The sequence below is a fragment of the Saimiri boliviensis genome, chromosome 19 (genome assembly GCF_048565385.1).
Source record: "Saimiri boliviensis isolate mSaiBol1 chromosome 19, mSaiBol1.pri, whole genome shotgun sequence".
In the NCBI taxonomy this organism is placed as follows: domain Eukaryota; kingdom Metazoa; phylum Chordata; class Mammalia; order Primates; family Cebidae; genus Saimiri; species Saimiri boliviensis.
In genome coordinates this window covers 18991-34710 of record NC_133467.1, presented here as the reverse complement: position 1 = coordinate 34710, position 15720 = coordinate 18991, and the positions used below count along the sequence as shown (strand labels likewise).

The window sequence follows — 15720 nt, the reverse complement described above, 5'->3', positions numbered from 1 at the left end:
AATGAAGCTTACAACTGGGAGTTCAGGTGTTTATGTTTTAGGAACCTTCAAAATTTATGAGATCTCTAGAGCTGTAGCTGCCACTGTAATGAGCTGCAAGGATTCATTTCCTGCCAAAGGGTAGCTAAATCACCTCTCCTATGGAACCCAACAGTGACTCAGACATTCAGTCATTTCTCTGGTCATTCATTTACAAAAGATTGATTAAACTACTTGGGGTCAGACACTGCTCCGTGGCTTAGTGATAGCAGTGTAAACAAAGTGCATTTGCTCCATTGTAGCAGTTGTATGGTGGTATAAAAGCTAAACATGATATTGGAAGCTTTTCGGAATTAAAACTGTGACCTTGGGCAAATCTAAACCTCTCTGATATTAGTATCTTCAACTATAAATTGGGATAATATCTGTCCAAATAAATTGTCTTTAGATAATCAGATATGCTAATGTATGCTAATGCATGTGAGAATACTTTTTAATGTTTTAATGGGCTTCTTTTTTAAATTTGCTTTTAAAAAAAAAACAAAAAACAAAAAACAAAAAACACAGACAACTGGTTAAATAGCATTTCTTTTCAAGTGTCCAGCTTGGTAAAGAAACATGATGACCAGAATGTCAAAGGGTTGAGCACGTCTTAAGTGTTTTAAAACTAGATTTATCACTAGAACTGTTTCCAAAAGAAAGCACATTGACAATAATGAATTTAAGATCTGTCAAAACACAAGTGATAGAAATTCATTTTCACATTATTAATGCTCTTATTAGGAACTTTAATTTTTCCCAAATGAAACATGGCTTTACATTTTTATAGCTGTTCCAACTTTTAAAATTATCCAGCATGTTCCTGAATTTAACAGGTTTTAATTTCTAAGTTACTCTCTACCTTTTCATGCATTGCAACCTGGAAACAAATATGAAATCCATGAATACACAGTAATATTTTCAGCCATTTATTTGTTTACTGACTAACTTGTTCTCTGATTGGTAACATATTAAAGTAATATATTTAAAAATACTTGTACAGCTTGGTAAATGAATGAGTATGAATATATCTGACCCCAGGGATATTCTTACAAATGTCCAGTAGGCTAGGAAGAAATACGCTGAGAGAAAAGTATGCTGGTGTAAGTTATCTGGTTATGATTTATTACAACCTTCTTGTCTGGATTATTGTGTGAACAAATTTTAAAATGTCACATAAGTAATGCGTCATGATGAAACTGTATAATTAAAATGTGGTTTACCAGTTCCTTTTCTCAGATTATAAATTACTGACCTTGTGATTGTATTAGTGCAGCTTTGTTAATTTTTCTCATGTTTAATGTCTGCCCAGAGGAATAGATTTGCTTATAATATTAATCAACCAAAAGATGGATGGTGAGAGTTCATTGCCATGGTTGATCTGATTTGTAAAAGGCTAATACAGTTATGTGAATTCAATGTTATGTTTATTTCTCTATTCTGTATCATCATCTAGTAGCTAAACAGATTGGAAGTCCCTTTTGGGGTCATCGTTCACATAGAATAGCAAAGCTGAAAATCAGTCGTGCAGTGAGATTAAAATGGAGTGGTTAGGAACATGAAAGTGGGTGGAAATGTGTAAACAGAAAGAGTATGAAAGAGTGGAAACAGTTAGTCACATGAAAGTAGTTCTGGAGGAAGGGTTCAGGAAGATATGGCATTTGCATAGGTCAGGTCCTGCCACTTCCCAGGGTTAGTCGATCTCATAGTTATCATATCCATGCCTAACTGACTGGGTTGTATTGTATGTGTGTTTTTAATTTATAAGAATTAAAGTATAAATGGCCAACAGGTCTATAAAAATAATCTCAGCATCACTAATAATCAGGGTTGTCATATTCCCCAGTTAGGAGTGCTATTATTAAAAAGACCATAAATTCTTGCAAGGATGCTGAGAAAAGAGAACTCTTACGTACTGTTGATGGGAGTGTAATTTAGTACAGCTATGAAGGTAAACAGTACAGAGATTTCTCAAACAACTAAAAGTGGAACAACCATATGATCCAGAAATCATATGGTTATAACTCCTGGTTATTTCTCCAAAGAAAAGGGAATCAGTATATCAAAGGGAGACCTGCAACCCCATGTTTATTGCAGCACTGTTCACAATAGCTAGAATATCAAGTCAACCTGCGTGTCCATCAACAGATGAATGGTAAAGAAAATGTGGTATATATACACAAGGGAATTCCATTCAGCCATAAGAGAGAATAAAAATCTTTTCATTTGCAGCAACATGGATGACACTGGAGGCCATTAAAGTAAGAGAAATAAGGCAGACCCTGACAAGTAATACATGTTCTCACTCATATGTTGGAGCCAAAAAATGCTGATGTCATGAAGGTAGAGTGTAAAATGATGGTTACTAGAGACTGGGATGGGTTTATGTGTGTTGGAGGGGATAAAGAGAGGTTAGTCAATGGTTGCAAACATTAATTAGAAGAAATAAATACCTGTGTTCGATAGTACAGTAGGGTGACTATAATTAACAATATGTATTTCAAAATAGCTAGAAGATTTGAAATGTTCCCGACACAAATAAATGATAAATATTTGAGGTGATGAGTATCCTAAATACTTGATCAATAACCTGATTTGATCCATTATACATTCCATGAGTGTATCAAGGTATCACATGTATGCCATAAAAATATACAAATATTATTGGTAAATAAACTACAAAGAATTATGTATAATAGCTACAAAAATAAAAGATCATGGAAAAGTAATACTTTAAATCATGCAGGGGAATCTTCCAGTGAGTTCCTTCAATGAACAGGAACGGCCTTTCCCTCATGCCTTTTAAAATGTCAGCATCTTGCTAAGCTAAGTGGAACTTTTGTATTTAAACACAGCACTGATTTGAATAATGTATTACCTTAAATGAAAACCAAACATTTCATAGTGATTGATTCAAACGCTGGTAAAAAAAAAAACAGCAATGAGGCATTTTTGAGATACATTTCCTTTTTTCTTATCTGATAAGATTTGCAAGAGTGTTATCAGTGATCTACACAGTTTTCTTCACCTAATAGACTAATGTTAGAACCTAACCCAGGAGTAAGCTGTGACTCCATTGCATTCTCCATTAAGAAAAAATAAAATTTACCCAGGCCAAGGAGTCCAAGGCAGATACTGGACACTGCTAGATACTTCAGGACTAGGCAGCAGCTGCCTCAAGTCAGCAGATAGTTAATAAAGGATCAGGCACATCCAGGATGGTAGACAGGTTTCAGAGACAAATAACAGTGGGTAGGAAAATACAGCTACTGGGATTTCAGGCTTAAAAACGTTCCAGAGATAAAGAGAAGAGCAAATAAAGGGAGAAGAAAATGAGAAAGAAAGCCTAGTAAATGGTATTACAATTTGATCAGAGTATAGAAGTCCCTTGATTTCTGATATATTGGCTCAGTCTCAGGTTATATGCCAATTAAGTACAATTAACATTTTAGCCATTTCTTTGCTTCAAGTACCCAAATATTTTATTCCATAATCAAATTTCCTTTTTTTCTGTTTGTCTTAACATTGTTTGGCCATGTTAAACATGTATTTATATTGGAGAAATCAAAGATATCTTATATATTTAAAAATAATTTTGTATAGTACAGCTCTTGTTAGGGTATAAACACATTTGATTGAAGAATTTTCTTTGCTCTTAGATGACACTAAGAGAAAAAATACTGCAAAGTGATAAAAAAAATTATGGTGCAAGTAAAATAGCAATATTAACTTTTTGCTGTTAGTATGCCAGGGATACTTAAAGTTTGTTGTAGATTGACTACCGCAGAAAACAGACTCAGATGGAAATGAGTGTAAAGGATGTTTCTCAGGGAGTGGACTTGGGCTCAGCACTTGGGGTGTGGGGAAAGGAAAGAATTAGGGTTGGACAGAGGAAGAATTGCAGCTGTGATGCATTGCAACAGGGATGCAGCTGACTCCAGAGGGAGCCCTGAAGCTTGGGTAGCCTCGCAGAGTTGTTCCTCTTTGGGGAGAGGAGCTTATTGTTTATCTCCAGTACTTGGGTAGGGATTCACTGGAGAAGAGGTAATCTCTTTCAGCGAGGTCATACCCAGCTCGGGGTACATGTCCTTGAGTCTTGAAGGAAATAGGGCAGAGAGATCTGGGCACTGCAGTATTTATGACAATTCCTCCATATTTCTATGGCCGTTTGTTTCATATAATTTCTCAGGGTGCCTCCTTTAGGACTCTGGTGGGACTTTCTCTTTGAAGAAACTTGTAAGGTTATAAGGGAAAAAGGTTAGTAGGAGAAATTGCAGCCCCAGCTGCTACTGGGGAGGCAGAGTTCTAGGCTAAACTCTCTGATTCATTCTAGAGCCCTTCATCTTAGTTCTTATAATGATAGAAGGATGCTAACTTTGTGGGTAGCCCACAACTTCCTTCCTGTGGGGGCCAAGTTCATGTTTACTTTTCTTAGGCTATGGCTATGGCAATTATGGGTTTATGATTAAAATTAGATGATGAAATACTAATGTCTGCGAACCACCTTGGTGTTAAGCTGATTGCTCACTTCTCAAATGTGTAATAGCAGCTTTCCTCCTGATGACTAGGCCATGTACCATTTCCAGGACAGCAATTATCCCTATTCTGTTTGTTGTTGTTGTTGTTGTTGTTGGACCTGAACACAAAGTGCCCAGAATGTTAAAAGTCGCAGCCGTATTTTCTATCTGCTGGTGGAAGAGTTCTCGACACCTGTGGTGCCCAGAATTGTGGAAATGGGAAGCACACATTCCAGAAGTGGGTTACTGGGGGTGATAGTAACAGAGCCATTGTGGCTTCCATGCCTTAATTCTGAGACCCATATATTTTTTCTTGGTGGGATAGTGCATCAAATAATGGTCATTGATTTAGCATGCGCATTGTATACTGGAGGATGGGGCCCTATTGTTCTAATAATGTTTAGAAATTTTACAAATGTTTCTAAACATTATTAGAAATTAATGTCAATGTCACTCAGAGTTTGTGAACACTGCTCTGTGTACATATCGTCTAATGGAAGAACGCTAGGAAAAACTCCTGGGAGCATAAACATCTTAAACAGAACTTGCCGTTGTGTATCAAAGACTCTGCTAATGATGCAGTCTCCCAGTACAAACAATACGTATGACTTGTCTTCAGCTTTTCAATCTGGGTTTGCTCTATAGCAGAATTAGAATTTAAAACACCATGTCAGCCAACTCAGTGAAGTTCAGTTGTGAGTAGAATTTCTGCTTCTGAATTCTTATAGTTTAAATGATGGCCAGTGTGTTGTAAGCTCCAGAAACTTCTTTGAAAATGTGTGGGCAAAAAATAATCTTTCCCTAATAGCTGTTGAAAGAATGCAGTCTCACTAAAGGGAATTAGACTAGGGGATATAGATTTAATTTCATTCACTTTGATTTAAAGCAAAATATGTAAGAATTTGATAAATTTATGAACCCAAACTAACCAGAATCCTCAATTTAATTTTTGTTGTTGTTGTTGCTACACTCATATTTCATGAGAAGGAGACAAAGAGTAGAAACTAGTTCACACTCGAGATTTATGTCCCTCCAAAAATCACCTTCCAGGGATGCATGAATCCTGTACAGATTCAATCCAGTGTTCACATCCCATATTTACAATCCCTATTCAGAGGTAATAATGTTTAAAATAATGACTCAGAAATATTATAAAATGTAAAATGATCAAAGGAAGATTCAGTAACGTTCTGGAGACTGTGCCTATTCAGGAAAGAAAATTTGCCTATGTACTTAAAAAATCACACACACACACAACTGAATAGATTGACAAGTGTTCTAAATTAACTCCGAGTTAATCTAATAATCAATTTCCAAAGCATTCTACTCACCTATGGTCTTACTCTGCTTGATTTAACCCATACCTCACTTGGTGGCATCTATGTCCTCAGTAATTCAGGCAATTTTTTCTCAAAGCCCCATGTCATCAGCAGTGCAAGGTTAGAGGTATCCTGGTTCATACATGTGTGTCTTTCCACACGTCAGACTTCTATTGAAGAAGAACTCATCCTAATTCTCTTAGTTCTCCAGAGAATTTCTAATCACAAAAGCCATAAGCTACAAGGAGTTCCCAAGGAGACAGTTCTCCTTAGCACTTCCCCTTCACTCCATAGTCAGAGCCATGGGCAACACAGACTCAATCCATTCGACAAGTCAGTCTATATTGCATACCATACATAATAGTATATTTAACCAATATATAAATATTATAGGTTAAATATTTCACAACAAACAAGGTAGCACTTAACATCAAGAGGACAAAGAGATAGGAGAAAGGGTAAATGAGCAAGTCCCAGTGGGAGTGAAGAAGACAAAAGGATTCCTGGTCTGGTCCATTGGTCTCCCAAGGAGGAGACTTTGATGTGGAAGAGCCTTTAGAGCTCTGCTTTGGAAGCAGAGCTGAAGCCATCACTCTGGTCTTCCTCCTCTTAGGCCAATGCCCCTATCTACATGTGTCATTTTTTGCTTCATTGCAGATTGGCAAGATTGTAATAATGAAAGATGACAGGGTTGCTTATGCACCTTGTATTCTTGTCTATTATAACTATAAACCTGAGTATATGTTTCCCAGAATAGTTAATCATCTAGTAGAAGAAGATTGTGTGATTTCTTTGTCCTGTAAATCATGAAAACACACCTCCTGTACCTTCTCTTAATGTTTGCCATATTGTTTTTCAGGCTACAAGGAATTGGTCTCAGTGTCATTGTGTATAAATACTGCCCGTTGGTCTCTCCTTATTAGTAGATGCTGAGTATCATGACAAGGTAATCATTGGTTATACTGTATGAGGAGAATAACAGTTTATAACAATATTACTTGCAATAAACTTCATACTTTCTTTTCCTATTCAGTGAAGCAATTGTTTGGCTTTATGGCCACACAGACAGTTTTTCTTTCATAGCTAAGTTTATTTTGTCATAAGGCAATCAGGTGGCACAAAAGTATTAACAACTACAGGAAACCAACATCTAGCAAGGAAATTTGAAAATCATGTTCACCCTGAATAAACAAGTGCCTTTAAAAAAATTCTTCCAACTTTTGACATCAAACAGAAAAGTTGAAAAAGAAGTACTGTGAAGACACATGCGCCCTTTATTTAGATTCACAGATTAACATTTTCTGGGATTGGCTTTGTGTGTCTCTTTGTCTCTTTTCTTCTTCACATACACACTCATTTTCTCTCTCTTACATACACGTACATATACATGCACACACACATTTTGGGGAGCTCTGAACTGCTTGAAAGCAAACTGCAGACATCAAGATTATACAAAAATACTTAAGGAATTTTTCCCAAAATTAGCACATTCTTTTATATTACTAAAATAACAATCACAAGACATTTGCTACTGATAATTAATATTATGTAGTATACAGTCTAAGTTTAAATGTCTCCACTTGCTCTCAAATATTCTTTATATTAGTCAGGGATCTTATACTGGATTTTTTTGTCATGTTTATTATTTTCATCAGTCTAGAATATTGTTTCCCCTCCACCCTTCTCCCTCATCTTTTACAGCCTTGACATTTTTGAAGAGTCCAGACCAATTGTCTCATAGAATATTTCTCAAACTGAATTCATCTAACTGTTCTTCTGGATTAGACAAAATGTTTAGGCAAATATTATGTTTCTCATTGCATTGTATTGGGAAGTTTATAATGTCACTGTATTTCAATATTTGTGAAGCTAAGTTTCATCTCTTTGATTTAAATTCCATACTTAATAAACATTTGATGGATAATAGAGATATATGAATGTCCTTTTCCTAACAGTATGTTAGTGTATAGTGCTAGGAGTAATTTCATGCCAGAATCTCATATTACCTTGGTGGTATTTGCAAAATGGTATTTTTAAAATTCAGACTTTTTTTTTTTTTTTTTTTTTTGAGACAGAGTGTCGCTCTCGTTACCCAGGCTGGAGTGCAATGGAACGATCTCGGCTCACCGCAACCTCCGCCTCCTGGGTTGAAGCAATTCTCCTGCCTCAGCCTCCTGAGTAGCTGGGACTACAGGCATGCGCCACCATGCCCAGCTAATTTTTTGTATTTTTAGTAGAGACGGGGTTTCACCACGTTGACCAGGATGGTCTCGATCTCTCGACCTCGTGATCCACCCACCTCGGCCTCCCAAAGTACTGGGATTACAGGCTTGAGCCACTGCGCCTGGCCAAAATTCAGACATTTTTCTAGATCAGGGGCCAGTAGATTTTTCCAGTAAAGAGCCACATTCTAAGTCTTTTAGGCTTTGTGGGCCACATATGGTCTCTGTTACATATTCTATTTCTTCTTTAGCTGTGTAAAAATTATTAGCTCATGGACTGCAGGAAAGTGGTCTGCAGCAGGATTTGGGCCATGAGTAGTAGTTTGTCAAAGTCCTGTTCTGTGTTATAAAGAAGAGCTTTCCTTTTCCTTGTAACACCTGTGTGCGTGTGTGTGTGTGTGTGTGTGTGTGTCAGAGGGAGAGAATGAGATTCTTTAATAACTTTATTTCTTTTATAGAGTTGGTCTCTTTAAGTTTTTTGTTTTTTAAATAAATATTCTTTGGATTTAACTTAGGTAAATAACACTGTCTTAAGAAAATTTCAATTTCATTTTCTTCTATGCTTTCTGATACAATAGCCACTAGCTGCATGAGACTGTTCAAATTTAAACCAATTATAATAAAATTATAATTAGAAATTAAATAAATTAATAATTAGAAAAAATTTAGTTTCTCAGTCACATGAGCCACATTTAAGTGTACAAGTATTCACTCAACACACGCAGCTAGTGGCTACATATTGAACAGTGCAGATGTAGGACATTTTTATAATTTAGAAGTTGAATTGGATAGTAATAAATGCAGATTTCAAATGTATGTGCACAGAGTTGTGCAAAATAGTCCCTCATAATTAGAGATAACATAATTTTTTATTGTCTTTTTTTGCTTTTATGCTTATTTCCCTTCTTATTAATTTGTCTATTTCCTTTTTTTTAAGGTACCAAAGTATTTATTATATCTACTATTTTTCTGTTTTTATCTCACATTTTCCTTTCCTTATGCTCCCTTTGATTTAGTTTATCAGTTTGTTTTTTTAAAAACTTTTATTTTAGGTTCAGAGGTACCTGTGCAGGTTTATTATATAAGTGTCACTGGGGATTGTAGTACAGATTATTTAGTCACCTATGTGGTAGGCACTGTACCTTATAGGTAGTTTTTCAGACCTGACCCTCTTCTTTTCTTCATCCTCAAATAAGTCCCGGTGTCTATTGTGTCCATGTGTACTTAATGTTGAGCTTCTACTTGTGAGAACATGTAGTATGTGGACTGGGCTCAGCTGGGTGGTGCTTCTTTTCTTGGCTGGGTTTTCTCATGTGCCTGCAGTTGTGTGTCTGAATCTGGGATGGCTTTCTGTTCCATGTGGGTTCCCATCCTCCAAAAAGCTAGCTCAGATTGTTCATGTGGCTGCTTCGGAGGCTTCTAAGCAATAGGCCAAAAGCCACTCTACCCTGTTGGTCAAAGGTGGTTTTGTGGCCAGCCCAGATTCAAGTGGTGTCTGCTCATCTGCTGTAACAGAGCATCACAGACTGAGTAGCTTCAACAACAGAAATGTATTTTTCTCATGATTCTGGAGGCTGGACATTCCAGATCAGGTATCCACAAGTTGGTTCATATGGTCTTTCCTCTGTGTGTGCCCTGGTGTCTCCCTGTGTGCGTACGTTTTCTCCTCTTGTAAGGACCCCAGTCAGACTGGATGAGGGCCTAGCCTAATGACCTCGTTTTAACTTTATTGCTTCTTTAAAGGCCCTATTTCCAAATACAGTCACATTCAGACATACCGGGGGTTGGGGCTTCAGCATACAAATTTTGCGATGATACAGTTTAGCCCATAACAAGGGGGAAGAAAAACACCATCTCTTGATCTTGAGGAGCTGCAGTAAGATTGAAAAGAAGCACGTACAGTGGGGGACATAACCGAGATCATGATTGTGAAAAAGTTGACTCATCCCCCACACCTGGCCTGGTTTGTGCAAAAGCAACACACATGGGCACCTCCTCTCACCAGCTGTACCTTCTCCCTCCTTCCCCTGCCAGCCTTTTCCTGGAGTTTATTGGTGATCTCAAGCCTCCGGCCTGGAAGCACTACCTCCTCGCAGTGCTGATGTTCCTCTCGGCCTGCCTGCAAATGCTGTTTAAGCAGCAGAACACGTACTGGCTCAAGGTGCTGCAGATGAGGCTGCAGTCGGCCATCGCTTGTCTGGTGTACAGAAAGGTGAGCCCTTGGGGACAAGTGCAGGTCTTCCCAGCTGGGAAAAGGAACATAACTGAACTGGTTGGTAGTAATGCTATCAGTAGCTGAGAATGCTTTCAGTCCTTACTTATTAGAGTCACTCACAATATATTCTCACTTCCTTTGTTATTTCTCTTTATTTGTATGTATTTATTTTTTCGAGACAGAGTCTCTACCCACCGTGACTTCCCAGAGTGCTGGGATTACAGGTGTGAGCCACCTCGCCCGGCCTCCTTTCCTTCTTAAGTCTGAGTCATATTCTGCTGTGCGGATGGATCACACTGTGTTTATCTTTTCATCTAATTGTGGACCCGTCAGTTGATTTTGCCTTTTGGCTGTTGTGAATAGCACTGCTGTGAGCACAGGTGTGCAAATACCTCCCTGAGTTCCTGCTTTCTGTTATTTTGGAATGGATGGCTGTGGCTTTGTTAGAGTAAATGGTAATGCTGTGTGTGTTTTGAGGGACCACCATTTGTAAAGTGTTTTGTCATTGTTGTTGATATGGAGTCTCACTGTGTCGCCCAGGCTAGAGTGCAGTGGCATGATCAGGCCTCACTGCAACCTCCTCCTCCCAGGTTCAAGCCATTCTCATGCGTCGGCCTCCTGAGTAGCTGAGATTATAGGCACTGGCCACCACACATGGCTCATTTTTGTATTTTTAGTAGAGACAGGGTTTTACCGTGTTGGCCAGGCTGGTCGCAAACTCCTGGCCTCAGGTGATCGGCCCACCTTGGCCTCCCAGAGTGCTGGGATTACAGGTGCGAGCCACCTCATCTGGCTCTTGTAAAGTGTTCTAGTCATCCTGTTTTACTGTTCTTCAGCTGGGGTTGTGATCTCAGCCCTGTTTCTCTCTGCTCCTGCTAAAGAACTTCCCATAGGCAGCCCAGTCCCCACCTCTGTCCAGGAGACAGCATAGCTGGAAGTGAAGTTGGGCCGGTCCTGCCTCAGTGCTGCTTCTGTTTTATGTAAATATCCTGTGGGGTCAGTAGAGAAAATCCCAAGTGCACCTGGGGAACACCATGGGCATCCCCCAACTCAGGACTGTGGGAGAGATGGGGTGTTGGAGGAGAGGTAAACCTGGAAGCCACTTAGCCCCACTCCGTCCCTTGCCCCTACCTTTTTTTTTTTTTTTTTTTTTTTTTGAGATGGAGTCTTGCTCTGTCACTCAGGTCTGGAGTGCAGTGATGCAATCTTGGCTCACTGCAACCTCCACCTCCCAGGTTCAAGAGATTCTTCTGTTTCATCTGCCTGAGTAGCTGGGACCACAGGTGAGTGCTGCCACACCTGGCTCATTTTTGTATTTTTAGTAGAGCTGGGGTTTCACCATGTTGGCCAGGCTGGTCTCCAACTCCTGACCCTAGGCCATCCACCCACCTTGGCCTCCCAAAGTGCTGGGATTCCAAGCTTGAGCCACTGCGCTCAGCCAAGCCCTGCTCCATTCTAATCCCACTGCCTGTATAAGGCTTCTGGAAGCTCACGGAAACAATGGCCCCAGTATGATGGCTCCCACTCACTGCTCCCAGAGTTCTGGGGACACACAGTGAGGAGTGATTGTTTTTCTCACTCATCTAGATGTGATGAGCCTGGTCAAAGAAGTTTGCTGTTGCTGACTTGCAGCTGGTTAGGCCCCTGCCCCGTGGCAATTGCCCCCACTAAATCCTTATGCCTCAGTTTACTCTGCTAACTCAGATCTCCATCCCTGCCTCAGGCTGGGTTAGGCTCCTCCCTGTCATGCCATGCAGGAATCTCCCATGTATACTTACTTACTTATGTGATTGATTGATTGATTGAGATGGGATCTTACTCTATCACCCAGGCTGGAGTGCAGTGGTACAATCTCAGCTCACTGCAACCTCTGCCTCCAGGGTTCAAGTGATTCTCCTACCTCAGCCTATTGAGTAGCTGGGATTATAGGCACATGCCACCATGGCCTACTGATTTTTTTATTTTTAGTAGAGACGGGGTTTCACATGCGGTGAGGTTTGGTGGGGACATAGCTCACCAGATTGTATCTGGTGTTCCCATGTAACTTGTAACGGCTCTCATGGGAGCTGGCCTAGAACCTCAGGGAGTGGGGGTTGCTCACTATCACCTAGGGGTCGGGGGAAGAGAAGCTGAGGCTGTGCAGAGCCAGCAGGCAGGGCGGAGAAACTAGGGCCAGGTGCGGTGGCTCATACCTGTAATTCCAGCAGTTTGGGAGGTGGAGGCAGGTGGACCATTTGAGGTCAGGAGTTTGAGACCAGCTGGCCAACATGGTGAAACCATCTCTACTAAAAATACAAAATTTACCAGGCTTGCTAATGCATGCCTGTAATCCTGGTTACTCAGGAGGGTGATGCAGGAGAATCACTTGAATATGGGACGCTGAGGTTGTGGTGAGCCGAGGTCATGCCCAGCCTGGGCAACAAGAGCGAAACTTCATCTCAAAAAAAAGAAAGAAAGAAAAAAGAAAACGAACTTGCTCTGCCATTGTGGCTACAGGTGCAACCCCTGATGTGTCCCTTCTACCCTGCTCCTGCTCCAACATCATCCACAACCCCCAGCTGTGGATTTGAAGTCGTGCAGTGCAGACAACGTGGATTTGCAGAGCTGCAAGCCTGACGTCTGTCCTGCAGCAGGAGACGAGGAGGGAGCCCTGAGTTTGAGCCAGAGGCAGGCTGTGGTGTCCCCCTGCAGGCCCTGATCCCCTTGTGTTTTGTGACACTCCCCCATATCCTCACACCAGCCATCCCCATTTTCAGCATGATTACAGATGCTCCTTGACTCATGATGGGGTCAAGTCCCCATAAATCTATTATAAATTGGTAATAGCAGCCAAATGCAGTAGCTCATGCCTGTAATCCCAGTAGCTCACGTCTGACTTTGGGAGGTCAATGTGGAAAGATTGCTTGATCCCAGGAGTTCAAGACCAGCCTAGGCAACACAGAGAGATCCTGTCTCTGAAAAAAAAAAAAAAAAAAAGGGAAAATATCCTAAGTTGAAAATGCATTCATTTATTTTTTGAGACAGAGTCTCACACTGTCATCCAGGCTGGAGTGCAGTGGTGCAGTCTTGGCTCACTGCAACCTCTGCCTATCAGGTTCCAGTGATTCTCCTGCCCCAGCCTCCAGAGTGGCTGGCATTACAGGCATGAGCACTGAATAAATTTTGTATTTTTAGTAGAGATTGGGTTTCACCATGTTGGCCAGGATGGTCGCGACCTTTTGACCTCAGGTAGTCTGCCTATATCAGTCTCCTAAAGTGCTGGGATTACAGGCATGAGCTATTGTACCTGTCCTATTTATTTTTATTTTTGGAGGTGGAGTCTGGCTCTGTTGCCTCGGCTGCAGTGCAGTGATTCCATCTTGGCTCACTATCTGCAACCTCTGCCTCCCGGGTTCAAGCGATTTTCCTGCCTCAGCCTACCAGGTAGCTGGGACTACAGGCACCCTACCACACCTAGCTAATTTTTGTATTTTTAGTAGAGACGGGGTTTCACCATGTTGCCCAGGCTGGTCTTGAGCTCCTGAGCTTAGGCAATCTGCCCACCTCAGCCTCCCAAAGCACAGGGATTACATGTGTGAGCCACCATACCCGTCCCGCAAATGCACGTAATACGCCTACCCTACCAAGCATTGGATGTGAGCCCAGCTGACGTTAGGTTGAGAAAAAACCGAGCAGTACTAAAAGGAGAACAAAACCCACTCACCCTTCCCCACCGTGGATCATGACTTTGACATTTCAGGGGTCCAGCCTTCGTGAATGTTTGTAGAAATAGATAATAAACTTGGATAAATGCACCACCTTTAAGTGTACAGTTCAGTGGCATTTGGTAGCTTCACAATATTGTGCAACAATCACTACCATCTGTTTCTATACTTTCTCATCATCCCAAACAGAAATGCTGTCCTCGTGAAGCAATTGTTTACCTACTTTTAAATTTTTATTTACATATTTATTTATTATGAGACCGAGTCTTTCTCTGTCTCCCAGGCTAGAGTACAATGGTGCAATCTCGGCTCACTGCTACTTCCACCTCCCAGGTTCTAAGCAATTCTCCTGCCTCAGCCTCCAGAGTTGAGATTACAGATGCATGCCACCACACCCAGCTAATTTTTGTATTTTTTGTAGAGATGGGGTTTCACCGTGTTGGTCATGCTGGTCTTGAACTCCTGACCTCGTCGCGATCCAGCCACCTCATCCTCCCGAAGTGCTGGGATTACAGGCATAAGCCAAAATTTTTTATTTTTTTAAGAGATGAGGTCCTGCTCTGTTACCCAGGCTGGAGTGCAGTGGCATAACTATAGTTCACTGCAGCCTCAATCTCCTGGGCTCAAGTGACCCCTCCTGCCTCGGCCTCCCAAGTAGATGGGACTACAGGTGCACACAATTTCATGTGGCTAATTTTTATCTTTTCTATAGAGACAGGGTGTCACTATGTTCCCAGGCTGGTCCCAAAGTCCTGGGTTCCAGCGATCCTCCCACCTCAGGCTTCTGAAGTACTGGGATTAAGGGCATGAGCCACTGTGCCTGGCCCTCATGCAATTTATTGAATACTAACAGTGAAAAACAGACAGGTTGTATCGGTACTGGAAGCAGAGTTTCTAGTGAATGTGATCATTTTTGTGCTATTGTAAAGTCAAAAAATTGTGTGACCATCTGCACTTGGAACTACTGGTAGGCTTAGACACTTGGATTTTAGATCCAGAAACATCCAAACACCTCCTGCTGGGTGGGAGAAGGCCGTAGGGGTCAGAGCTCTTAGCTGCTAGTGAGAGAAGCCCACTCAGGCTGAGTTTAAAAACTGAGGCCAGGCACTGTGGCTTATGCCTGTAATCCCAGCACTTTAGGATGTCGAGGTGGGTGGATCACCTGAGGTCAGGAGTTTGAGACCAGCCTGACCAACATGATGAAACCCTATCTTACTAAAAATACAAAACTTAGCCCGGCATGGTGGCACGTGTCTGTAGTCCCAGCTACTTGGGAGGCTGAGGCAGGAAAATTGCTCCAACATGGGAGGTAGAGGTTGCAATGAGCCAAGATCATGCCATTGCACTCCAGCCTGGGTGACAGAGCAAAACTCCATCTCAAGAAAAAAACGAAAGAAAGAAAAGAAAATAAAATTATGGGCAGTTGAGAAGAATCGAGGAGACACAGAGACTAAAGATGATAGGCAGCCAGCTGGACAGCCACAGTCTCATCAAGCCCAAACATGCAGAGGCTGGCCTGGTGGGGGGGTGACACAGAAATGGCCAGGCATGGTGGCTCATGCCTGTAATTCCAGTGTTTTAGGAGGCCTAGGAGAGCAGATCACTTGAGACAAGGAGTTCAAGACTAGCCTGACGAATATGGTGAAACCGTTTCCACTAAAAATACAAAATTAGCCAGGCATGGTTGCAGGTGCCTGTAACTCCAGCTACTTGGGAGGCTGAGGC

At 41.2% G+C, this 15720-nt stretch overlaps 1 long non-coding RNA gene across 1 annotated transcript in view; it reads left to right on the top strand.

The window, feature by feature from the left end:
• The window catches only part of LOC141582199 (uncharacterized), a 49289-nt gene extending 38375 nt beyond the window's left edge, over positions 1-10914 (top strand). Inside the window, exons 3-4 of the long non-coding RNA XR_012515007.1 lie at positions 6714-6800; positions 10111-10914. This is a non-coding gene — a long non-coding RNA (uncharacterized LOC141582199). The remainder of the gene's footprint in view (positions 1-6713; positions 6801-10110) is intronic.
• Positions 10915-15720: the final 4806 nt, after the last annotated feature.